The sequence below is a fragment of the Myxocyprinus asiaticus genome, chromosome 36, assembly GCF_019703515.2.
Source record: "Myxocyprinus asiaticus isolate MX2 ecotype Aquarium Trade chromosome 36, UBuf_Myxa_2, whole genome shotgun sequence".
Classification (NCBI taxonomy): domain Eukaryota; kingdom Metazoa; phylum Chordata; class Actinopteri; order Cypriniformes; family Catostomidae; genus Myxocyprinus; species Myxocyprinus asiaticus.
The window spans coordinates 19,865,708-19,892,926 of NC_059379.1; the positions used below are offsets into that span (position 1 = coordinate 19,865,708).

General features: G+C 42.4%; 1 protein-coding gene across 3 annotated transcripts in view; it reads right to left on the bottom strand.

The window, feature by feature from the left end:
- LOC127427460 (junctional cadherin 5-associated protein-like) overlaps window positions 1–27,219 on the bottom strand; it is a 60,115-nt gene that overhangs the window by 26,407 nt on the left and 6,489 nt on the right. Inside the window, exon 1 of one of the 3 annotated variants that reach the window (XM_051675084.1) lies at window positions 25,602–25,659. The exons of the other annotated variants lie outside the window; for them this stretch is intronic. The gene's annotated coding sequence lies outside the window, so the exon portion shown is untranslated. Of the gene's footprint in view, window positions 1–25,601; window positions 25,660–27,219 lie in introns of those variants that run through there. 3 annotated transcript variants of the gene reach the window in all.

The window sequence follows — 27,219 nt, forward strand, 5'->3', positions numbered from 1 at the left end:
AATTTGGAGTGACGAGACCAAAATAGAGCTTTATGGTCACAACCATAAGTGCTATGTTTGGAGAGGGGTCAACAAGGCCTATAGTGAAAAGAATACCATCCCCACTGTGAAGCATGGTGGTGGCTCACTGATGTTTTGGGGGGGTGGGAGCTCTAAAGGCATGGGGAATCTTGTGAAAATTGATGGCAAGATGAATGCAGCATGTTATCAGAAAATACTGGAAGACAATTTGCATTCTTCTGCACAAAAGCTGCGCATGGGACGCTCTTGGACTTTCCAGTATGACAATGACCCTAAGCACAAGGCCAAGTTGACCCTCCAGTGGTTACAGCAGAAAAAGGTGAAGGTTCTGGAGTGGCCATCACAGTCGCCTGACCTTAATATCATCGAGCCACTCTGGGGAGATCTCAAACGTGCGGTTCATGCAAGACGACCAAAGACTCTGCATGAGCTGGAGGCATTTTGCCAAGACGAATGGGCAGCTATACCACCTGCAAGAATTTGGGGCCTCATAGACAACTATTACAAAAGACTGCACGCTGTCATTGATGCTAAAGGGGGCAATACACAGTATTAAGAACTAAGGGTATGCAGACTTTTGAACAGGGGTCATTTCATTTTTTTCTTTGTTGCCATGTTTTGTTTTATGATTGTACCATTCTGTTATAACCTACAGTTTAATATGAATTCCATAAGAAATAAAAGAAATGTGTTTTGCCTGCTCACTCATGTTTTCTTTAAAAATGGTACATATATTACCAATTCTCCAAGGGTATGCAAACCTTTGAGCACAACTTTATACCAAGGAAGAGCGTCATTGCAGAAATGCATGCCCTACAGCAAGTGTTGTCCAACAAACATACCCATGCTAAAGCTGTACCAACAGGCAGACATTCCAAGGTCGCAGAAGATTTGCACTTTGACTTTGGTGATTCTCCGGTACCTGAAGAATGGAAGAGGAGAATTATACAAAAGCTTTCTGCTATGCCTGAAGCATTCGCTTTACACAATCTTGACTTTGGTCAAACACACAAGATGAAGCATAACATCAAACTGCACAATGAAACACCCTTGTTGGGCCTCATGTATTCAGATAGAAGACAAAGGCAGGCCTAACAGTCGTAAAAGCCTGACCACACACTCCATCATAAATCTTACTGATAAAAACCACACCAAAATCAAACAAAGGGAGTCCAAAACAGACTACAAATCCCATGAAGCCTTGCTCACAAAAGGATCGAACTTTCAACTCCTATTGGATGAGGCACACAACAGAACGGCCCTCAACCATGACGTCATTGGGAGTAGAAATAACTCTGAGATGCTTCCGGGATTTGCTTCCAACAACTTTGCTTGCCGTGCGTAGACGCAGCTCATCGCTGCTCTCAGGTGTAGCCTCGTGGCACAAGGAAGTAACGTACAACTTGAAACTGTGGCCATACAATCTCCATCTCGCTGGACGAGTTGAGATTACTCTGTGTTCCACCGAACACTCTAACGGATCCGAAGGAGACCGCTGAGCATTCCGCATCTTCATCTGTTTGCCGGCAGAAGTGAAGAGATAAAAGGTTTCTCTTCCATCTTCAATCAAGTCGACGTCGCTGATTTCTCCGCCAGCCCGCCGAGAATCAGCAGCCGTACCACCCGCAGACAGAGCGAGGAAATGGCCTCCCGTCATCACCCGAGCCTTGAGGAACCGAGTAGGAGTTAAAGGACAGATGAACATACATTCTATTCAATTAAGAGGTTATCTCTGGGCAGAGATAGAATATTATCGTGTGTTATTCTTGTGTATCAAGGTTATTGCTTGTACAGTTTATGGACCGCCGAGTCCACTCATGGCTGCTAATAATACTGAAGGTATTACTGTAATGTACTGTTATCACGAATGAGATTTGCTGTGTTGTAGTCCAACCACATTGGACTGTTGTGTATTTCCGCCATCGCGGGTGAGACCGGCACACTGAGTTTATCCATTAAAGAATGAAAGACCGCGGGACGGTTTACGAGCCGTCCACCGCATCTCTGAGTGATAAACTAACAGTTGCTTTCTCTCCCAAGATCGCAAAACCGGCTTTGGTGCCATCACTTTATTCACTCTCTCTCTCGTACTAACCACACACACACGTGCACGACCCCTCACAAACATTCTCACACACACTTTTGGCTAGTAGATAACTTCGTGATAAAGCTCAGCTTTGTCCCTAAGTTATCGTACAAGCGGAGACACGTGGTAAACTGGTAGACACCATTGACCGGTTTCTCTCCGCCCACATTCGTGGCCATATTCTCTGGCCGGAAATCTCACGTGACATACTCTCCACGAGAGTCACGTCTGCCATTTTGTGCGCGTCCCTCCTTACACACACACACACACACACACATTCGCCCTCTCTTACACACACACACCTTCCTCATGTGTCATAGGATTATTTTGGTTACCCTATCTAATCATGTCACTGTTTAGTATGTAGTTGTAAGTCGGAAGTTTACTGACTGCATTGTATTAATTATTAATTGATATTACAGCATAAATAAACTTTGTTATATTTCAAAGAGAAGTGTTTTGGTTTGTTTTGAATACACCTGTGTCAAATGCTGACGGGATGTCAGTGCTCAGATTCAAGCCTTCATTGTTTTTTTTTTTGAAAATCGATGTCGATTTTCCTAAGAGAACAATCTAATATTGAGACTGTTATACTATCTGGTTATTAGTCCCTGATTCCAGGGTGGTGCCCCGGCGATATGAATCCTTATTAATATTCTATTGATTTTTGATAATTGATCATTATCTTTGATGATTGTTGAATTTGAAGGATCAATATGCTAGTGTTAATTTTAATCAATGTTTCATCGATGTTAACAATTAATGATTATCTTTGATAACTGTTGATTTAAAGGATTAAAAAAAGCTAACATTGATTCAAATCAATGTTCTATTGATTTTAATAATTAATAATTATCTTTGATAATTATTAATTATTGCTGATAACCAAACCCGCTCCTAAACATAGCGCACTACATTTACTGGAGCCCCATATGAGGTTTTAATGAGTTAGATTCTATTCTTTAATTTAAATATTAATTAATAACTAAAGAAATAATTATTAATTATTTCTGATGTAACACTGATCTAAACAACCAGTAAAGCCCTACACCCTTCAAGCAAAAAACTAGGCCTATTCACCCAAATGACCTTGAGGCTGTCTGAAGACATCTGGAAGAGTTACTTGAAGCTGAATTTATTCGTGAATCTGAGTCTTCTTTTTCTTCATTCATTGTAGTAGTAAGGAAGAAGAATGGAGAAGTGAGGCTCTGTATTGATTACAGAAAGCTGAATCTGTAGACAGTAAAAGATGCTTATGCCTTACCAAATTTGGAAGAAACCTTCTCAGCACTCAGATGTTCCAAGTGGTTCTCTGTTCTGGACCTCAAGTCTGGATATTATAAAACTGAAATGGAGGAATCAGACAAACATAAAACAGCCTTTGTATGTCCATTAGGATTCTGGGAGTTCAATAGGATACCACAGGGGATCCCCAATGCTCCCAGAACATTTCAAAGGTTGATGGAAAAATGCATGGGCAATACAAACCTCAAAGAAGTCCTCGTTTTTCTAGACAACCTGATTGCGTTCTCAAAATCTCTTAAAGAGCATGAACAACATCTTCTTCATGTGTTAAATTGTCTAAAGGAGTATGGTTTGAAGCTGTCCCTTAAGAAATGCAAGTTCTTTCAGACATATGTGAAATACTTGGGCCATATTGTATCCCAGCAAGGTGTTGAAACAGATCCTCAGAAAAATGAAGCAATAAAGACCTGGCCAAATCCAAGGAATCTAAAAGAACTGTGTTCATTTTTTTGGATTCTACAGTTATTACCAAAGATTCATCAAGCATTATGGCAAATTTGTGAAGCCACTAAATGATTTGATGGCTGGTTATCCACCTCTAAAGAAAAACTTCAAAGTCAAAAGCCCCAGTAAACAGTATTTGAATCCCAAGGAGCCTTTCAGCAGGCGATGGACTAATAGCTGTCAAAAAGCCTTTGAGTTTTGGGTTTTGCTGACCCAGGACTGCCGCAAGTACTACTGGGTTAGGAGCAGCGCTCTACCAAGAGCATGAGAGAAACATGCGTGTCATAGCATTTGTAAGTCGTGGGCAATCGAAGAGTGAAGCTCGTTATCCTGCCCACAAACGTGAGTTCTTGGCCTTTAAGTGGGCCGTCACAGAAACATTTAGTGACAAACTATATGGGAGCACTTTCAATATAGTCACAGACAGCAATCCCCTAACATACATTTTAAGATCCACTAAATTGAATGCAACAAGTTACCGTTGGTTGTCTATCCTTTCAACTTTCTCTTTCAAGCTCCAGTATCGACCAGGAAAGTCTAACCTTGATGCCGATGGTCTTTCAAGGCATACTCATGGAGGTCTCACCAATGACCTTGTATCTCTAAAAGAACAGAAACACATTTGTCAGTTTGCTTTACACCACTTACCTGAAGCTGAAGAGTCCACTCTTGTTCCTCAAGATGTAATCCAAGCAATCTGTGACAGATACCCGGTGCGTAAAACCATGGACAGTGTGGACTGTATTCCCCTTGTTGAGACCCTCTCCATGTGTCCAGATGCGTCCCTGAGACTTTTGAGTGTTTTGATGGATTTCCTGTTGTTCCCAGTATGTCTGAAACAGAGCTGAAAGAAAATCAAAGAGCAGACTCTGCAATACGAGAAGTTATCCTTCACTTGGAGTCAGGAGAAACTTCGCCAACTATGGTGAGGAAAGAATTACCCGAGTTTCCTCTCCTGATGCGAAAGTGGAAAAAGTTGGAGCTAAAGAATGGAATTCTCTACAGAAATTGAAACATTGGTGAACAAATAAATTATCAGTTGGTCCTTCCAGAACAGTTAAGAAGTATTGTCTGAAAAGTTTACACGATGATATCGGTCAATTAGGGCTTGAATGAACCCTTGATCTTGCCAGAACTCGTTTCTATTGGCCCAGGATAGCAAATGACATTGAAAATAAGATCAAGAACTGCCATTGTTGTGTGTTGCAAAGCACTGCTAGAGAAGGCAGCTCCGCTATTAAATATCCAAGTCACTGGACCGCATGAACTAGTCTGTATGGACTTCCTACCATTGGAGCCAGACTGCAGTAACGTGAAGGATATCCTGGTAATAACTGACATCTTCACGAAATATGCAATAGCGATCCCTACTTCAAATTAAAAAGCCAGGACTGTGGCAAAGTGTCTTTGGGAAAACTTCATCGTTCACTATGGCATCCCTGAAAGGCTACATGGCGATCAAGGCCCAGATTTTGAATCCCGTACAATTAAAGGGTTATGTGAAATTGCAGGGATTCACAAGGTCCGAACCACACCATACCACCCAAGAGGAAACCCTGTAGAACGGGTCAACCATACAGTGTTAAACATGCTGGGTACCCTTAAAGGTGGAGTAAGTAATTTTAATCCAATACACTTTTTGTCAAATTCCACAAATATCTCTTCATGCACTGCTAGCTGTCCGTTCTGTGTGTGTGTTGAAAAAAATCCAGTGTTTGTACACAGCCCTGGCTCTGTAAATGGAAAAATAAACAAAGTGGATCGGGCCGATCCACACAACACTATTCCAGCCAACCAGCAACAGGGGGTGGTTGGTGCTCATGCACAGGTTGGGGGGGGGGGGGGGGGGATGGGGGAAATGGGGCAGTGAGCGAGAAGGAAATTCATTAGAAGAAGAGGGACGGTAAATATGGCTAATGTTAACTTGCTGAACTCAGCAGGAGAGATGGCTGAGAAACAGCCCAAGAGAAAAAGGTCAGGCGAATATAAAATGAAAAAGAGGGGGTGTGATCAGGCAAGGGCTAGAAGCTGCATAAACATCGGAGAGGCTTTCCAATGGTGGACAGACCTGTGAGAACTGAAAGGCCTGAAGACAGATGCGGAGGTTGCTCTGTTTCTGCTTGATAGGTGGGTAACATTATTTTTTGCTATGTTTTACAGAACCAAGATATGCTGTTGTTGTGATTTTAGCTATAGTAGCAGGAGAGTTGTGAGTGTCGCTTTCTGGAGCTGGTGTGCTGGCTCTGGGAAACCATCTTGTCCTGTCTGCATGTTATCTTTGCAACAGCAACTGTAGCAACAGTTTGCTAACCAACTACCTAGCTAACATTATTTACATTATTTGCTGTGTTGTTGTTCACTCATTATTATGGTATTTGTCCGTACAACTTTTGCAAAGGTTTTTATAGCCACGACAGCCTAAAAACACAAGTTTGCTAGTACAGTGTTGAAGTTACTAGCGATAATGATATTGATTCACTGGCTAAGTTTGTCCTCGGCTTAGACTTTGGCTAAGATAAGTATTTTGCTTCCACACCTATTGACAGGGTTATTGGCACACACTTTACAGTACTATAAAAAAAACATATGCCACCTGAATTTTCATAGCGATAAAAATTGCTTCCACTTATTGAGGCCAACTTACCCTCGGGCAGCAGACGCACCGGATTCCTCCATATTTGTCTTTTTGTCAGCTAGCCCAGTTGTTAGTGTTGTTGCCTTGGCAATGTGCGTGCATAAATTGGGGGGGGGGGGGGGTGAAGCTTCTGAAGGAGCACTGAAGGAAGGGGTGTGTTTGTTTGGCTGTTGAGTTAAAATATCAACAGTCTTTCTCAGGAATCGCTTACTCAACCCTTTAAAGATCATGAAAAGAGACATTGGCATGATTTTGTCAAGCCAACTGTACATGCTTACAACTTTACAAAGCATGAAACAAACAGGGTTCACACCATATGAACTGATGTTCGGGTGACAGCCTAGACTGCCAGGAGACCTTGCATTCAATGTCCCTTTGAGATAGAGTCACCAAAAATCACACTCTGAGTATGTCCAAACCCTGAAAAGATATAATAAAATAGTCACAGAATCCACTCTGAAGATTGGTGACCATGTCTTGGCCAAACATATACACCTGCGAGGTAAGCACAAACTGGCAGATAAATGGGAGTCTGCTGTGCACATTGTCATAAGCCGTGCAGATGAACTCCCAGTTTACACTGTCAAACCTGAAAGCAAAGATGGTCCCATACGAACATTACGTAGAGACTTCTTACTACCCTGTGGGTTTTTATCAGCACCTGTTGAAGAGAGTCAAGCTGTGTCCAAAACAAGAAAACGCCAGTAACACGACAAAATCCTGATGCTGACAGCCAAGAAGATCAAGAGTGTTACATGAGCAATGATGATAATGATGAATGGTTAACCCACATCTCTGAAGAACTCCCAACATCAAACACCACATGGTTTGTCCAACAGTATGATGTGATGAAACATCCAAAAGAACCGTCTCTTTCATCCATTAGTCCTGCTGAATGAATCCCTTCCAATCTAGAAGCTATCACTGAAGAATTTCCTGGTAATGTAAATTCCAAAACCCTACCTAGAGGAGAAGACATAAAACCAACAGAATACTTACCTGAAAAATAATACTTACCAGAAACTGAGGAACCTGAAAAGGAAAATGTACAAGAGAAAGATTACTTACCTGGAGTGAGCTCTGAAATCATGACCTACCTGAAATGAGCATGGAGAAACAGTCTAAAATGGATCCAACTTGTGCTAAAGAAAACTCACTTGACATTCCGTTTGAAACTAATGAAGTGCATTGCAATGAGTTTGATGTACCTGAGGAGGAAAATGAGCAAGGTGTAAATCACATGAAAGCCTTAAGGAGATCTACCAGAATAAGAGAGAAGTCCAAAAGGTTGACTCTCCCAGAGTTGGGAAACCCCCTAGCCACTATTATTTAATCCTTGTTTCAAGGTTTGAACACAGCCTACACAAATTCACTCATAGAACAGACTATTGAAACTGAGTTCCCTGAACCTATAACAGTACAGACAATTAGTGTTATGCAAACGGACTTGCATGGAGTAAAGAGGGCAGGGTGTAACCCAGTGTAGATTTTCAAACTCATAATACATAAATTGTGAATGTAAATGCATAAAATTTAAAAAATAAACACTCATTTAACATTCTGGGTTACTAAACAAATCAATTAATAAGTCCTAAAAATATTTGTAACATAAATCAGAAAAAGGGCACGCAGCCCCTTTAAGAGATGAGCATGTGTGCCAATGATGAGAAAGAGTGAGAGAGATGAGCTGATTAGAGAAGATGCGAAAACTGATCGGCCAAAAAAAATAAATAAAATAAATAAAATAAAATGAAATAATTGGTAAAATCCTTACCTAAATGTGGCTGAAAGAGTGTTTATGTTGATTAAGGTTTGTTCTAAATCCTTCAATGTATCTGTGAATTCACCTGGAGTTAACTGAAAATTGGGAAATTGAGAGAAACCGATTTGGTGAGTTTTAATTTGATCCTTTCCTCATAAAATATGTATTTTTGTGACTATTAGCCAAGATATTGGTGGAAAATTTGTGTTTTTATTCTACAACCCCAATTCCAAAAAAGTTGGGACAGTATGAAAAATGCTAATAAAAACAAAAAGGAGTGATTTGTAAATTATATTCACCCTTTGCTATATTGAAAGCACTAAAACTACACATTATATTATATTCCCTATCTGTCACTCACTCAATGTTGTGTCGATGTAGTGACACTAGGGGTCGCCCTTGGGAGCCCCAAACACCTCTGATCTTTGAGAAAAGACCAATGGGAATTGGTGAGTGGAATTTGCATGCCACTTCCCCGGACATACGGGTATAAAAGGAGCTGGCTCGCAATCACTCATTCAGATTTTTTCTTCGGAGCAGAGCGGTTGTGTTCAGCAAGCTGAATCCTCTGCCATTCCATTCACCTCTAAAAAACTGTTGGCGTTTACAGCGCATTACAGCGGCTTCTCCCGCTCGTGCACTGGTGGAGTGCAGAGAACGCCTCTGGGTGCTTCGACAGTCTAAAAGAGTATATATTCTTGCGATAAAAGTATATTTTCCCTACTAAAAGAGTGGTACTGATGGAGAGCGTCTTTTTAAAGATGCCTTAACATCTGTGTTTATTTCCTAGTTGCGGTCGTTACCTCTCCGCTTCCGATGGCCAAGATCGCTGTCTTACATGCTTGGGCGCTGCCCTCGCAGAGAACATGACCATGACAACGTTGCAGTTGCGGCTTTCCTTCGTTAGAGGGAAAGCCACCCCAGCGGCTCCCCGCCTCGGTCCTTCTACCTATGGTTTTGAGGCCGTGTCGGTTAGCACTGGGGGTGATTTGGGGACCCCTATGGGAGTCGCTCCGCTGGGTAACTCCCCACGGACCTCCCATTCCCCAGTATGCTCAATTGCCCCGGTCGAGTTCTGGGATGAGACCGTCGGCTCGTCTCAGGGCGAGTTCGCAATCTCATTCGGTGCTCCTGAAGTGGATGAGCTCTCGATTGCAGCATCAGAGAGCGGGCTAGTCCAGTCTGATGCTGAGGACTTGACTGGGCTCCCACCTTCGGATGCGGTCGCCCAGTTACAGGCCGATGTAGAACTGGCGGCCATGCTTGCCCGGGCGGCTGTGAACGTTGGGCTGGAGTGGAATCCTTCACACACCCCAGAACCCTCATGGCTTGACGATTGGTTTCTGGGTTCGGAGCGCTGCTCATGGCCGCGCCCCACCCTGGTCCCTTTCTTCCTGGAGGTGCATGATTTCACTGCCCAGACCCGGTCTCTGAGCTCCTCCGCTCTCACTACCCTCGACGGTGGGGCTGCCAGGGGGTACTCTGCGATTTCCCAGGTGGATAAGGCGGTTGCGGTGCACCTGTACCCGCAAAACGCTGCCACCTGGCGGAACCGCCCAAGACACCCTTCCAGTGCCTGTAGGTTTACGTCATCTCTGGAGACTAAAGCCTACAGTGCCACTGGACAGGCCGCCTCCGCCCTGCACGCCATAGCTCTCCTGCAGGTGCACCAAGCCAGGGTGCTAAGAGAACTGCACGAGAGTAGTTCTGACCCAGGATTGATGCAAGAGCTGCGCTCGGCGACCGATCTCACCCTCCAGGCAACGAAGGTCACAGCACGGACTCTCAGGCAGGCGATGTCCACCCTGATGGTCCAGGAGCGCCATCTATGGCTCAACTTGGTCGAGATGAGGGAGGCTGACAAGTTACGGTTCCTTGACGCCCCCGTCTCCCAGGATGGCCTATTCGGTGACACCGTCGAGGACTTTGCCCAGCAGTTCTTGGTGGTTGAGAAGCAGATGGAGGCTATTAAGCATATCCTGCCCCAGTGCGGACTAAGATCCCGTACCCCGTCTGCTCGTTGCCAGGGGCGTCCCCCTGTGGCGACGACACCGGCTCCGCCACAGCCCGCAGGAAGCAGACGCCCCCATCTCACGGCCCGCCGCCAAGAACCCAAGAAAAGCTTCAAGGTGTCCCTGAGATGGGCGACCCAGGCACGTGGAGACCTGCTGCAGGCCTAGAGATGGTAAGCAGGCCACTCCATCCCCCGGTGGAGGGCCAGGAGGAGAATTTATTTACACCAAACATTTATGGCAGGCACGACGCTGCGGAGGTGGGCCCCCCCACTCCTGCGCGCCGAGCTGCAGCATAACACACCCATGCCCGGGAGGTTGTGACAGATTACAAAGACAGTTTCCTCCTCCCCAGTTGCTGACCGGTCCTATGGTGGGTACCCAGAGCCAGGTAAGTGCTTCGATGTCCCCAGACTCAGCATGCCCACGAGTTTGGGGTCTGAGCCCCCTCAACGTGGTGCCTCCGGCTCCACCCCGTCGTGAGGCCCCACCCGCTGGTAAATCCTACGTGATTGTCTCCTTGGTCCCCCTCACCCGGAGCTTGGGGGTGTGGCTTGTGCTCCCCAACCCATCGCGATGGCTGACCGGGACCGTCCGACTTGGCTATGCGATTCAGTTCGTCAGGCACCCACCCAGGTTCAGTGGAGTCCGTTTTACCTCAAGTGCAGGGCAAGAACGCCGCTGCCCTGGGTGTGGAGATCGCATCCCTTCTGCGGAAGGACGCGGTAGAGCCTGTCCCTCCAGCCAAGATGAAGAAGGGGTTCTACGGCCCCTACTCCATCGTACCAATGAAAGGTGGTGGGTTGCGGCCAATCCCGGACCTGTGAGTTCTGAACCCGGCCTTGCACAGACTCCCGTTCAAGATGATGACGTGGAAATGCATTTTAGAGAGCATCCAGCATCAGGATTGGTTCGCGGCAGTAGACCTGAAGGACGCGTACTTCAACATCTTGGTTTCTCCTCGGCACAGGCCCTTTCTTCGGTTCGCCTTAGAGGGCCGGGCGCACCAGTACAAGGTCCTCCCCTTCAGTCAGTCTCTGTCGCCCCACGTCTTCACGGAAGTCACAGAGGCAGCCCTTGCCCCACTAAGGGAAGTGGGTGTCCACATCCTCAACTGTCTCGATGACTGGATGGCTCTAGCTCACTCTCGAGACTTGTTGTGTGTGCACAGGGACCTGGTGCTCAGGCACCTAAGCCGGTTGGGGCTTCGGGTCAACTGGGGAAAGAGCAGCTCTCACCGGTACAGAGCATCTCTTTTCTCGGGTCTCTATGATGGTGTGCCTCACGAGCGAGTGCACGCAGTCAGTGCTGAACTGCCTGAAGTTGTTCAGGCGGAGCACGGTGGTCCCACTGAAACATTTTTAGAGGCTCCTGGGGCATATGGCGTCCTCAATGGCAGTCATGCCGGGTTGATGCATATGAGACCGCTTCAGCACTGGCATCAGACTCAAGTCGTGAGATGGGCATGCGCCGCGGCACACATCGCGTGGTCATCACGCCGATCTGCCGCTACTTGTTCAGCCCTTGGACGGGCCTTGCATTCCTGCAGGCAGGAGTCCCCTTAGTGCAAGTACCCCAGGCGCATCGTGGTTATGACAGACACCTCAGAGCGTGGCTGGGGCGCTGTGTGCATGTCAACTGCCTCGAGTTGCTGGCACTGTTGCTCACCCTGCGGAGGCTTTGGCCGTTGATCCAGGACAAGCACGTGTTGGTCCAGACGGTGATGGTAGCGTACATTAGCCGCTAAGGCGGCTTGTACTTGCGTCGCATGTCGCAACTTGCCCACAGCCTCCTCCTCTGGAGTCAGCAGCGACTCAAGTCGTTGCGAGCCACTCACATCCTGGGTGACCAGTGCTCTGGAGTGTCCATGTTTGGCCCTTAGATGGGATGCAGAAGACCTAAGTGGCCTACCACCTGCGGTGGTAGACACGATCACTCAGGCTAGGGCTCCATCTATGAGGCGCTTGTATGCCTTGCATTGGCGTCTGTTCACTAAGTAGTGTTCTTCCTGACACGAAGACCCCCAGAGATGCGCAGTCGGGTCAGTGCTTTCCTTCCTGCAGGAGAGGCTGGTGGGGCGGCTGTCCCCCCCACCTTGAGGGTGTACATGGCCACTATGGCGGCGCACCACAATGCAGTTGACGGTATTTAGGGAAGCATGACCTGATCATCAGGTTCCTTAGAGGCACGAGGAGGCTAAGTCCTATCAGACTGTGCCTCGTTCCCTCATGGGATCTCTCCGTGGTCCTGCGGGGAGCCCCGTTTGAGCCCTGGAGTCAGCTGAGTCCTCCTGACTGAGCTCACGTCCATCAAGAGGGTAGGGAACCTGCAGGCGTTCTCTGTCAGCGACACATGCCTGGAATTTGATCCGGAATTCTCTCACGTGGTCCTGAGGCCCCGGCCAAGCTATATGCCCAAGGTTCCTACTACCCCGTTTAGGGATCAGGTGGTGAACCTGCAAGCGAAGCTGCCCCAGGAGGAGGCAGACTCAGCCTTTTCGTTGGCTCTGAGCAGCTCTATGTCTACTTCGGAGGACAGCGGAATGGGAGCGCTGTCTCCAAACAGAGGATCGCCCACTGGGTCTTTGACTCCATCGCTTTGGCATACCACGCCCAGGATGTGCCGCCCCCCTTGGGGCTTCGGGCACACTCCACCAGGAGTGTGGCGGCCTCCTGGGCCCCGACCAGTGGTGCCTCTTTGGCAGACATCGGTAGAGCAGCGTGCTGGGCAACGCCCAATACCTTCGTGAGGTTCCTCAATCTCCGGGTTGAGCCGGTTCATCCCGTGTGTTGTCAGGTACGAACAGGTAAGTTGGTGGGACAACTGGCTGGGTGTACCACTTGCATACAGTGCCTTTCCCCTCCTGGAGGGGGAGACGTGCGCTTTTTACCCCCAGCCATGTTCACGAGGTCGTGGATCCTGGATGTCCTTCCTCCTTAGCTCTGTGGCAGGCGAGTTCGCAGAGAAACTCGACGCTGGCCCAGTACGTGTGCTATTAGGCCCTGTGTGATGTATCTTCCGCGAGACAGTTTCTCCGTTGGTAAACCCGTGTCTTCCTTGGGCAGAGTTCCCCTCTGCCACTGGTCACCGTGTTTGTAGAGCTCCATCCCCTCTGGGTAGGACGTACCATAGGGACATCCCCACATGCGACACTGCCAACAGAATTCGGTAAGACCATGTGACGTATTTCCAAACAGTTGCCTCCCCTTCGGGCTGTGGGTCTCCGCGGTGTCTTCCCCTTGGGAATGGACACCCTCTGACGCGGACATTTATGGCCCCCAGCTGAACGATTTCCACTGTTTTTTGGGGAGAAAAAAGAAGAGAAGAGGCCAAGGCTGGGGTGGCCTGTCCCCATTTTGGGCAGTTGACTTGTCCCTGAGGTGCAAGGGACCGTACGACGCTCGTAGGAGCGTTGGGGGAGGTTACGTGACGGCCAGGTGTGCTGGCTACGAGGCACGCAATGGTCTGCCCGTCTCGCACCGTCAGTTCACGTAACACAATTCAGCTAGTTGTGGCGTTTCATATAGGGACCCCTAGTGTCACTACATCAACACAACGTCGAGTGAGTGACAGATAGGGAACATCCTGGTTACCTTTGTAACCTCCGTTCCCTGATGGAGGGAATGAGACGTTGTGTTCCTCCTGCCACAACACTGAACTACCCGCTGAAATGGCCGAGACCCTGTCTCGGCTCCTCAGCACAAAACCTGAATGAGTGGTTGCAAGCCAGCTCCTTTTATACCCGTATGTCTGGGGGAGTGACATACAAATTCCACTTGCCAATTCCCATTGGCCTTTTCTCAAAGATCAGAGGTGTTTGGGGCTCCCAAGGGCGAGCCCTAGTGTCACTACATCGATACAACGTCTCGTTCCCTCCATCAGGGAACGAACAGAGGTTACGAAAGTAACCAGGACATTTTCCTTGTGAATTTCATTGTTTTTTTGAAAATGTACAGTAATTTCAAATCAGATGATTGCAACATACTCCAAAAAAGTTGAGACGGGGCAATTTAAGACTAATAACAATTTGAGGAGTTGAAATAGCAAGGCGTTGTGAAACAGGTGAGGCAATCATGTCTATATATATATAGTATATAGGGAGCCTCCAAAAACAGCCTAGTCCTTCAAAAGGAAGGATCATTCAAGACTTGTCAATTTTCCAACAGATACTTCAGAAAATAATCCAGCACTTTGAGAACAATGTTCCCCAAAGACAATTGGAAGGATTTGGGGCATTCAACCCTCTACAGTGCACAATATAGTTAAAAGATTCAAGGAATCTGGTCAAATCTCAGTGCGTAAAGGGCAAGACGAAAACCATTTCTGAATGCGTGTGATCTCTGATCCCTCAGACGTCACTGTCTTAAAAAACGGCATTCATCTGTAATGTATATCATGAACATGGGCTTGGGATAACTTTAGTAAACCTTTGTTAGTCAACACCACTCGCCGCTGCATCCATAGATGCAAGTTAAGACTTTACTATGCAAAGCAGAAGCCCTACATCAACAATGTCCAGAAGCGCTGCCGACTTCTCTGGGCTCAGTCTCATCTTAGATGGAAAGTAGAACAGTGGAACTGTGTTTTTTGGTCTGAAGTTTTTGAAAAACAAAGCCGTCGTGTTATCTGGGCCAAAGAGGAAAAAGGCCATCCAAGCTGTTATTAGCCATTGTCTGTATGGGCCAGGGGTGTGTCAATGCCCATGGCATGGGTAACTCGCACATCTGTAAGAACACCATGAATGCAGGCAGATTTGTACAAATATTGGAGCAACATATACTGCCATCCAGCACAGTCTTTTCCAGAGACGTCCCTGCATTTTCCAGCAGGACAACTTCAAACCACATACTGGCCAGATTTCAAGTGCATGGCTGTGTAAGCAGAGAGTGTGGGTGCTAGACTGGCATGCCTGCAGTCCTGACCTGTCTCCAATTGAGAATGTGTGGCGCACCATACGGCAATGAAGACCCCATACAATTGTGCAGTTAAAGACCTAAATAATGGATGATTGGGGGAAAATTCCACTTTCTAAACTTAACAAACTTGTATCTTCAGTGCCCAAATGCTTAATAAGTGTTATTAGAAGAAATGGTGATGTTTCACTGAGGTAAACACTCAACTGTCCCAACTTTTTTGGAATGTGTTGCAATCATCTGATTTGAAATGACTGTACATTTTCAAAAAACAATGAAATTCACAAGGAAAAACATAATATAATGTGTAGTATAATGTGCTTTCAATACAGCAAAGGGTGAATATAATTTACAGATCACTCCTTTTTGTTTTAATTAGCATTTTTCATACTGTCCCAACTTTTTCGGAATTGGGGTTGTACTTGTGTTAGGATGACACGTGAAAGTTTGATAGATAACACTTATCAAAATGTACTGTGCTCATGTTGATTTGCATGTGCGTAGCAGCCATTTTGGGAAAATGCACAGCTGCCAGAGACTGAAAGACCATGTAATGTCTCAAAGAACCAGTTTATTTTCTTGTATATTTGTGTATAATTGTACTACTATGTTTATAATTTCTTTTTTTTGTGTACATTATATGACACTGTTATGTGCATAAACAGGACAGGTCTTTTGAAATGCTTGGAATACGATTAGCATCAAGATGGAGAGCCTTCCAAAGAGTCACTGTTGAAGATAAAGACTGAATCATCACATACGAACACACCTCAAACCGAAAAGGAACACTTTTCCCTGGAATTTTCAACTGGTAAAACCGTATAGACTCTTTTATATTCACCTTACTGCAACCAGCAGTTGGATTTGCAGAAGAAAAAAAGAACTGATTTTATCTAAATTAGTTCCTGTCACATATTTTGAAGTGTGAAATCGAACAATTTGTGATTAGTATTTTGTGTACATTTTAAATTGTGGATACCAGAATTTTGGTGAATTTTGAATGAATCAAAAGGAGTAACCTTAAAACCAGACTACTAATGAGAGACAAAAGGTGAACGTAAACTAGAAACAAAACTCAAAATAGGCCTAAATGCGAAAAAAATAGAACTAAATAGATTTAAACTTAAATGCGGCATTCTTCTGGGATTTAAGTCCCAGTACATCCTTAAGCTCATTTAGCACATTTTAAAGAACAGTACTATTTTTGCTACATTTTGAACGAAAGAACTGTTTTGCATATGTCTCTAAAGTAATTATAAAAATCAATCTTAACTTTGATTGATTCAGGCTTAGTTTTAACAATCTTGAACAGAACCGAACTGTGAGTTCAGTATCGTGAGTCGAACCCCTAATTTTTATACATCAGGAATTGATTGGATAATGAAAAGTTGCCATTTCTTACCAGAATGGAGAGGGTTGGAGAGGAGGGGTTGAAAAAGAGAGAGATTTGTGACGTTAGTCAACAAGGAAAGTAATTTCAAAAGTGGAACATAAATTGCGAACACAAACATTTGAAAAAAAAAAGGCTTTATGCCCTTTCAGGATTTTTTAACAAGAGGATTTTGAATGCAAAAAAAGAGGATTTGTAAATTTCATAGTTAAGTTGAATGATTATTTTTGTTTTAAAAGAGTATTTTAAACACTGTGGCAGAAATCCGTGTTCATACTGTTTGTAATAGGAAAGTCACACCTTCTGCTGATCATTTGCATTTTTCATCATCTACCCACATGCATGTCACGAGAAACTTGTGTGACTAAAATATCTTAAACTTTTTTTTTTTCAAGGAACTTTTTATTTTATTAGACTTATCTCATCAAAGGATAATGTCCCGTCCCCCCCCCCCCCCAAAAAAAAGAAAAAGAAAATTAGCTGCATGATGCCACCTGATAACTTGCACCAATGAATCAAGCACAATAAGACCAGGAATGTACATGGAGAAAGTAAACGTGAATTTTAATTTCATGTTGACTTAAACTTCACTCAGTCTCTGGTGTGACAGAACTGACTCATGACTCATGATGAATTGCCTCATCAGACTAATGTCTCCTCACAAATTGCCTAATAAGTGCCACATAAACATGAAAGTAATGACAGAAACAATATTATGCCTGAAACCACAGCAACTGTACTATGACATGCCATCATCTTTTTCACTTCAAGTTAAATATAAATAAGACTGGAAACGAAGTGTCTACATGTAACCAAAAAACAAGTTAAACAGTAAACAAAACAATGTCCTCCTTGTCCTATTAAAAGTTCTTTCAGAGTCACACCCCATTATTGTTCTCTCCATCCCAACGTAAATCCTAAACTGTCTCTTCATCGTAAACACTGTGACATCATCACAGTTGACTTCTGCTTCCTGAGGATATGCATGCTTCTAGGGAAAGGGGGGCAGAGGGGTTTAATAACCTGACAGTCAAACACGATACTGAGAGGAAAGAGATGAAGCCAAAACAGAAGGAAAACGCTTAACCAAGCTGGATTTCAGGCTGACTTGAATATCTCCATTCTCTCACTCATAACTCTAAGCCTTGGCAGAGTCATAGGCCTTCAACTGAATTTTACATCAGTTGGGTTCTAAACAAGCATGATGTTCTGGAAATTCCACAAAATTTCGACCTTATCCCTGGACCGCCCTGACGTTAACTAAGCCATTTGTAGGTTGATTTCACTTAAAAGTGTAAAAAATGTGCCTCTGGAGTGCTATTAAACATTCCTCTTTTTGTATAAGTGGCCTGTCCAGCCAGTCATGACTACACTGACTCAACCAGTGGTGTGAGTTTGGGGTGGGACCAGGCCCGTTTCCAGATCAAAATCGCTGAGGGTGGTTCTGAAAAGAATGGGGGTGCTCTGTATAAAGTGGAGACGTAATTATTATAATTTTTTAGATAAAATCATATTTAATGCTACCAATACAACATATTTAATCCATGAATAACTGTCTTTAAGAAAAGTTTTATTTTTTTATTTATAAACATTTATTGCTTAATTTTTCTGCACATGAATGCAGCAAGCGATGTCGGGAAATGTTATCCACAACCACTGATCTATAGTCAGTTTTGCATTTCACTATAAGGTTCGATTTGGGAGAAGGGTATAGCTGCTGGCAATGTTCCAAAAAGGGGCGGCAGCTCCAAACGGCCAGCAAAGATATAGTGAGACCACTAACCAAACCCTTACCTAACCCTAAATTCTTCGGAGCTGCCCCACCCACTTCTGGAGTAACCAAGCCCTCTTTTGGAGGTTACGCCCCTGTTTGGAGGTCTCTGTGCGGCTACAGTACTTTGGATTTGGCTGTTGGAAACTGATACTAGACCAGCAGTCAACATTTTTACAAACCAAAATTGTGTGTTGTATTACACGTTTGGCTGCAGTTTCCCAGTGAAATGTCCTGCGGGGGCCGTCAAAAGTGACTCAAATGATGTTGTAATCAGACAAGGTTTTTAAGGTGAAGTTTAGATGTGTGTTTTAATGAGTAAACCGTTCCTCCCTATTCTAAAACTTAACCTAAACCTAACCAATAGTATCCTAAAAGATAAACGAGAGGTGAACAAAATAGACATCCTTACTCTTAACCAACACCTAAACTTAACCGATATTGTTTTTAATGCAAATGCAACATAAAAAGCACATTTTCTGAAGAAACCACATCATTTTGTGTCATTTCTATGGCACTTTCGTATCAAGCATCCTTGGCAGGGTTCGAACCGTAGTCTACGAATTCTATGTTCAATGCTAATCAGGTGAGCGACTATGCAAGTTAATCACACTGGAATAAGTGTGTAAATATGGGTGGGTCTGTAAACCAAGCGTTAAAATGTATAATTTTTCAAGTGATGCATTAGAGTAAAAGTGTGTCGATATCATTAAATAGCAGGATGTAAATAATCGAGTTAAAAGTGTACAGTAAATAAAGTCATAATCGGCCATTGTAGTGGTTTTTGTGAGAAATTATTTATGTGAAAGTGAATAAAACACACAGTTGTTGTAGCGCCGCTAGTGTATATTTCACCAGGAAACTGCAGGGAAACGTAGACCATGGCACATAAAACTCAGTTTGCAAAAATGTGGTTATAGTAACATTTATTCTATGAGACTAGTTTGAAAAAAACACATTTACTTAAGACAGTCTTTAATCTTTCAAGCCATTTTTTACCATCTGTTCTGACATCACATGAAAATTAACTGACAATTTGATATCCGTGTTTGTTACTTAGATACTAAAATGTGCAGAATGCATTAGAGTTTGTTGACAGGCTACAAATGAGAATGATACATTTCTGAAGTGGGTTTACTCTAAGCGCTGATTCTGCCTAAGAGGTTTAGATTACCTTAAAAGGACAGAAGATCAGATTGGAGACAGAAAATATATCTAGATTAAGTTAGGGTTAGGGTTTAAACAGTAACATTTTGAATATAACAGGGTTCAATATACACTCAGACGATATAGTGCTGGTCCTTTGGGCCTCATAGTTTACAATTACATTTAACCATTTACAGTAAAAACACTTTTATCCACAGAGACTTACAGATGGATAAACACAAGCAACTTATTATACAGCAGCCAAACAATATTAACAGCAACGTAATACTGCATTTTAAGAGTAAACAGAAAAGCTAGAACAGAAGTGTAAAGGGAAGAAAAGGGAGAAAGGAAAAACAGATTTTCAAAATAAATTAATAGTAAGTGCCATTAGGCTTATGGATTAATTAAGTGGTCATTGACGTGGTAGGCTTCGTCTTCTTCTGTTTTTTGAAGACTTGTCATAGTTGCATTAACAGCCAAATTACCCATGCCTCTCTTTTCACAAGTAGGTCTAATCTGCATCTTTTCAGGAACAAACTTTAGCCAGCTCCTTAAGATACCATTGTTTTGTTTGAGCTGTGGCCATGGAGATGACCATTTTGAAAAGCGGATTTTCGAACAATAGACTACAAGTATGGTGTCGCTGGAAGCACTAAAGAAATGTTTTCAGAGTGTGGTAATTCAATTGGCAGGACTAGCAAAGCATCATCATTGCAGAAAGTAATGTTTTTCCATGCTGTGATCTAACCACAGTGCCAATCCTACAATTCACATTTCACCATGTGTTCCACATATATATATATTGCACAAAATCCACAATAATTTAATAATTTACAAAAGATTACTGATCTTATTTTACAATAAACTTTAGTTATGTGCAAGATCTTGCTCTATATTCCATCTCTATTAAATTACTAAAGAGATTAAATTTGGAGTTATTCATTTATGCTGGGTCAGTTTATTTGTTTATCATTAAACATATTAGGCTAAACATTTAAAATAACATGGTGACTTTTTGCTCCTTTCAGTCCTGAAATATATTAGCTCAAAACTGGGGTTTTACGTATATAAATGCTAAAATGTACTTTCGAGGTCAACTCCTGCACTGTGCATGTGATAGGTGGTTGTTATTAGGAAATATTCATGATTTGTACAGACAATCTTCTTGTTTATGACAGGAAGCAGAAAAGGCCTTGACCAAGATCCGTGAAAATCTGATCCAACAAGAGCATTTTATAACAATTTATCATGAGGAGAAGCAATGATATTGCAAGGGGTTAGGGCTTATAGTGGGTTCAGTGATTTCACCAAGGTTAACATCATCTACTAATGTGCACTTATAAAAAGCAACAACCAAACACATAGTATGACTTATTTGTGGGCTTAACCTAGATGAGTATGACTTATTCGCAACAGGGCTCTCAATCTGCAGCTGTTTCTAAGCTTACCAGCATGGCTGTACACAATTAGCGCATGGAAACTTACCAAGAGACGACAGCGACAAGGTTTATCAGCTAAAAACACTTTGATCAAAGGACTAGCACACGTAAGCATTCTGCTAATTACTCTCTTATCCTGAAAAGGAATATGATCTCAAATGAAGGGGAAGAAGGCTTAGAGACATTTCAACAAACACCACTTTTGCATTAAAGAGGACAGACAGGGAAATATACCATGGTGACCATAGGCTATTGCTGAAAGTTCAAGCAGCCAGCAGCCTTCAAAATGTAAGGCAACTGCAATAAAAAACAAAAAACAAATTCAGTTTTCCCATTTCATTAAAAACAAAAACAATTTAATTTTAACAAATACATTTTGAAAGGATAACACATACAATTTAATAGACTACCTAATTCATGGTACTACATTGTGCTACTTTTGCTCGTACCATTCATACCTTTACAGGACATTTAAGCAGGTTGCTGTGACCAGTGATAGGTTAGGTTAGGGTTAGGGGGTCATGGTTATCCTTATCAGTTCGTATTCCTCCCCTGAGCTTAATCAACTCGGGCTAATGCATTTGACCAGAGGAATCCATACAGGAGCATATAGGAAAGAATAGCAGTCCATCTGTTTTCTATATGAGTTTATGGCCTCTAATGTATGACTTCATCATACACAAGGCCTATACTGTACCAATCCTTTACCCTGCATCTCTTTTAAATACAATTAGGCCACTAGTCTATTTCACTGCACTTTTTCATCCACAGATGGTTGCACTTTGCTTGTTAAATGTTTATCACAACCAAAAAGCTTCTGATCTAAAAGCAGTTCAACTGTTGGCCCACCATCTTTCATATGCAACATATATGGAATTTGTGGGGGTAAAGCTTGTCTTTTACATTTCATTGCACCCAAACATCAATCAACCCTCACAACATAGTCAAACTATTGTCATTAGGTCATGAATTTTAGTAATTTATCAAGCTTATAGTTGTGATACATTGTAGCTTTGAGGCAAAGTTTCTTTCAAAATATTTAAAGGGATAGTTCACCCAAAAATATAAATTACTTTACTCCCCCCACATGTTGTTCCAAACCCGTAGAACTTTCTTTTCTCCGTGAAAAAAACAAAAGAAGATGTTTGGCAGAATATTAGCCCCAGTCACCATTCATTTTGTTAGTATATTTTTTCCATAAAATGAAAGTAAATAGTGACTGAGACTAACATTCTGCCTGATATCTCCTTTTGTGTTCAATGGAGGAAAGAAAGTAAATTGGGTTTGGAACAACATGAAGGAGTGTTGATGATGACAGAACTTTCCTTTTAGGGTGAACTATTACTTTAAGCAAAATCACACAAGCATGGGTGTTGTTATATGGAATAAATGCATGGTTGTGATTCAGCTGTACGCACTAGGTCACAAGTTAATATTGATTAACTAACATTTCAGACAACATTTGGCCAGTTAGTCGATATATTTTTCTTCACCAATGAAAGAAACAAAAGCATCAAGCTTTGCAAGTCAACAAGCAACACAGACTGAAAGCTTGTAAGAAACACAGTGAATGCAGACAAGTGGAGTGATAAAAATCAGCTAAATGTCCCAGTGCTGTTATACAAAATATCAGCACTCTTGTCCAATCAAATTAGAGGACTGGAAATGCAACTATGGTTGTATAAACTCTACAAATCTTTCTGTTCCTTTTCTACATTTCATTTCTTCCCCTACTTTGAAGGCAGAATTGAGAATAAACTGGCTTTGCTGTTATCCATTAGCCATGGCCAATATTTATTGTGAAATGAATGAGATTACATTCATGATCCGCATGGAAACCTGTCAAATGATTTTGCCCTCCACTACAAACAAGGAGGAGATTCTAAGACAACATTCTTTAAGCAAGACATTTTCTAAATTAGGCAACTCTGTTCATTAATCTCTATTGTGGACAAGGACTTGCACCCCCTATGCATGTGAAATTAAAAATGAATGGAACTACCCACCCGATCTCATGAGAAGTCTAATTTGTATGAAATCGTACAAATTTGTTCATATGAATTTGTACGAACTGTAGACGTGCAAATCCCATAAACAAAAGTTCAGATATTGTACATGCTTCTTAATTTTATACCCTTAACCAAACCCCACATCTAAACCTAACCATAGAGTAGAGTCCCAAAGCATAATTTGAAGCGAAAAGAGTATGTTATGAAAGACGGAAGAACTTGATGAGGGAGAGTAAACTGATTGGCTGTTGTAAAACCCTCCAACTATTTAGCGGACTAGTACAAATTCTTGCGATTTTTTCGTGAGATTTTATTGGAAACTACTGTAAACTGATATAAAGACCCTACTGTAAAAGTTCCCACGGAAACTCCACTGAAAGACTGTATCTAATAAAAACAGAATCATTCACCGTGCTGTTTTTAAAAACCTGGAAAGAACAATGCCCTCACTCTGTTCAGCAATGAACAGCCATTACCATTTCATTCATTAAAAATTCACTTTATGTGACCAACTGCATGTGTACAACAGCGAAATCAGCACATTTCCACATTTCCAGGAAACAGACTCCAGCTTTTTCTCCATACCACTAGATAAGTGATGCTCTGTGATTCAGCTCTCTTCCTCTTCTGCCCATCCCTTTCCTCATCGCCCTCCCTTTCCCTCAGATTTAAGGAATACTCAAACATACTGTTTTAGATGTTTGTAGATCCTTGTTACTTGATGGGGATAAAATCCTACGATCTTGAGAAGCCATCCACAGATATGGAGTTTTCCATGGCCAATGCTGACACGAACTCACATGTATGATGTATTGCTTTTATATATAAACTATTTAATTATAGAAACTGACATGTATACACTGAAATTAAACACTTTTTAACACTATATTTACATAAGAATGTCTCAGCTCTGTAGGTCCATACAATGCAAGTAAATGGTGACCAAGATTTTGAAGCTCAAAAAGCCCATAAAGTCAGCATGAAATTAATCCATCCGACTCTCCTAAAAGTTCTTCTTCTTTTGTTTTTTGTGATTCACATTCTTTGTATATATCACCACCTACTGGGCAGGGAGGATAATTTATAGAAAAAAGGACATAAAAGACTATCCCGTGTTCAATACATGTTCATTTCAATTGAAAGCATATGTGGCATAATGTAAAGAGTGATATTCTCATTCAGTGACCCCACAACATAGTAAATAGACCAAACAAATTACACTGCTGGCCAAATGTTTGGAATAATGTACAGATTTTTCTGTTTCGGAAGGAAATTGGTATTTTAATTCACCAAAGTGGCATTCAACTGATCACAAAGTATAGTCAGGACATTACTGAAAAAACAGCACCATCACAATTTGAAAAAAGTAATTTTTTATCAAACTTAGACAGGCCCCATTTCCAGCAGCCATCACTCCAACACCTTATCCTTGAGTAATCATGCTAAATTGGTACTAGAATATCACTTGCCATTATATCAAACACTGCTGAAAGCTATTTGGTTCATTAAATGAAGCTTAACATTGTCTTTGTGTTTGTTTTTGGGTTGCCATGGTATGAAATAGACTGGCGTGTCTTAAGGTCAATATTAGGTCAAAAATGGCAAGAAAGAAACAGCTTTCTCTAGAAACTCGTCAGTCAATCATTGTTTTGAGGAATGAAGGCTATACAATGCTTGAAATTGACATAAAACTGAAGATTTCATACAAAGGTGTACACTACAGTCACCAAGATCACAGAAAAAGCCACTTTTGAAACAGAAAAACAAGAAGAAAAGGTTAGAGTGGGCAAAGAAATACAGACATTAGACAACAGATAATTGGAAAAGAATGTTATGGATCTTAACCCCATTGAGATTTTGTGGGATCAGCTAGACTGTAAGGTACATGAGAAGTGCCCGACAAGACAGCCACATCTATGGCAAGTGCTACAGGAAGCCAAAAATGGCAAAAAAAATAAACAGCTTGCTATATAACTCATCAGTCAATCATTGTTTTGAGGAATGAAGGCTATACAATGTTATAAGTTGCCAAAAAACTGAAGATTTCATACAAAGGTGTATGTCCTTTGTCTTCAAAGACAAAGGACAACTGGCTCTAACAAGGACAGAAAGAGATGTGGAAGGCCAGATGTACAACTAAACAAGAGGATAAGTACATCAGAGTCTCTAGTTTGAGAAATAGACACCTCACATATCCTCAGCTGACAGCCTGTTTTTTTCACCCAATTTGGAATGCCCAATTCCCAGTGCACTTTTAAGTCCTCGTGATCGCGTAGTGATTCGCCTCAATCCGGGTGGCGGAGGATGAATCCCATTTGCCTCCGCATCTGAGACCATCAATCCTCGCATCTTATCACATGGCTTGTTGAGCACGTTGCCACGGAGACATAGTGTGTGTGGAGGCTTCACGCCATCCACCGCGGCATCCGGGCTCAACTCACCATGCGCCACCACCGAGAACGAACCACATTATAGCGACCACGTGGAGGTTACCCCATGTGACTCTACCCTCCCTAGCAACCAGGCCAATTTGGTTGCTTAGGAGACCTGGCTGGAGTCACTCAGCATGCACTGGGATTTGAACTAGCGAACTCCAGGGGTGGTAGCCAGCATATTTTACCACTGAGCTACCCAGGCCCCAACTCACAGCTTCATTGAACTCTACCTGCTCAACACCAGTTTCACCTACAACAGTAAAGAGAAGACTGAGGGGTGCAGGCCTTATGGGAAGAACTGCAAAGAAAAACAAGAAAAGGTTAGAGTGGGCAAAGAAACACAGACATTGGATAACAGATAATTGGAAAAGAATGTTATGGATCTTAACCCCATTGAGCTTTTGTGGGATCAGCTAGACTGTAAGGTGTGTGAGAAGTGCCCAACAAGACAGCCACATCTATGGCAAGTGCTACAAGAAGCGTGGGGTGAAATGTCACCTGAGTATCTGGACAAACTGACAGCTAGAATGCCAAGGATCTGCAAAGCTGTCATTGCTGCAGATTGAGGATTTTTTGATGAGAACTCTTTAAAGTAGTTTAAGAAATTCTGAAAAAAAAAATTCAAATTGTAATAGTAATTTTTCACTTAATTAATGTCCTGACTATACATTGTGATCAGTTGAATGCTACTTTGATGAATAAAAGTAGAGCTCGACCGATATGGGATTTTTGAGACCGATACCGATTTTAGAGATTTAATCACTGATTACCGATATGGTGGCCAATATAGTTAATTTTTGAACTGGAATGAAAACAGACCTTTTCTATGTGGATTGTGCGCAGATTTTTGCACCGATATGACTATGCAAAGGTACTCAGAAGGCTGCTTTCTTAAATATTTTTATCAAAGAATATTTGACATTATTATACATTGTCAACAAATTCTAGAAATGAACACTGAGAAAATGAAGAATAATTAAAAATACAATAAATAGCTTAAAAAACATCAGTACTGCATTTTCAGTATCAGTCAGTTGCTGACCATTAAACTAAAGAATAAATTCAAATAAAATAAATAGCTAAATAAACATCAGTGCTGTATGTTTAGAATCAGTCAAATACTGACCATTAAAATAAAGAATACATTCAAATAAAATAAATAGCTAAATAAACATCAGTACTGTATGTTTAGTATCAGTCAATTGCTGACCATTAAAATAAAAAATAAATAAAAATACATTAAATAGCTAAATAAACATCAGTACTGTTTAGTATCAGTCACATGCTGACTATTTTAATACTGCCAGTCAATTATTGGCAGGTTGTAAAACAAGAAGCATTTACACCTGCCGAGACAAGAGATAAACGGCAGCAGCCGTGTTACACCGTATTCTGCTATACAAGTTCATGGGAAAATATCAATGGTGGAAAACCAGACTTTTAAATATTACATTTTATAAATGCAACGACTGGAATTGTTCAGTTGAAGGGGGTACCAAACTGTGAATCCTGAACAAAACATTTTGGTGAATACATGTTTACACATTAGCTTCCACTCAGCTGACAACAATGAAAGTAGCTATGTGGTTAGCTAGTTAGCTATAAGCTCGTTGTCACGGAGAGTAAAAGATGGACTTTATTTACTTTCCAGCATTGCGTCTCACCAACTAGGTAACAACATAGCATGAAATCAACACTCAACAGACACAATCCATTACCGCACCGTGGTCTGCTGAGCTGCAAAAAGATGCTCTGATGTTTACCTTTCAATCTGCTACATTACTTACTGCACTGACAATAGTTGGCTAACAGCTAACAGACATGAGTGACATGGTTGTCAGGGACAGG